Consider the following 474-nt stretch of genomic DNA (forward strand, 5'->3'; position numbering starts at 1 on the left):
GGGGGGGGCCCGCGTACCAAAAAAAAAAAAAAAAAAAAATTGTGAAGTATATTTCAGCTGATGAAGGGATTTGAAATTAAAGTGAATATTTGTGCTGGGGAACTTAGGGGAACCTAACGTGGTTTTGCAAGTGCTCCTGTGTCTAGCTGTTGCCCACATATACTCTCATTCCTTAGCCTCCAAGCCTCTGTTTGCCTGTAGCTGCTCCTAGAATTTAATTGCCTGCTAGCTAAAACCTCTATGAAAACATTTGGGTAGGTAGAGTGGCCCAGGATTTTCTTTTGCTTGGCAAGAACTCACTTGCTAAAATGGTTTTTAATATGTTGGTGCCTCTCTGCTGTGCTTCTTTTGCCAGAATAGATGCAGCCCAAAAGATTTGCTTGTCTTCCTAACTCCTTTTTTAATAGCTCATAGCAGTGACTGAGCTATTGATCTGAAGGGATAATAACAACCCTGCATTTGCTTTTTGCAAGT

This window comes from Neophocaena asiaeorientalis, unplaced genomic scaffold, assembly GCF_003031525.2.
Source record: "Neophocaena asiaeorientalis asiaeorientalis breed wild unplaced genomic scaffold, Neophocaena_asiaeorientalis_V1.1 scaffold654, whole genome shotgun sequence".
Classification (NCBI taxonomy): domain Eukaryota; kingdom Metazoa; phylum Chordata; class Mammalia; order Artiodactyla; family Phocoenidae; genus Neophocaena; species Neophocaena asiaeorientalis.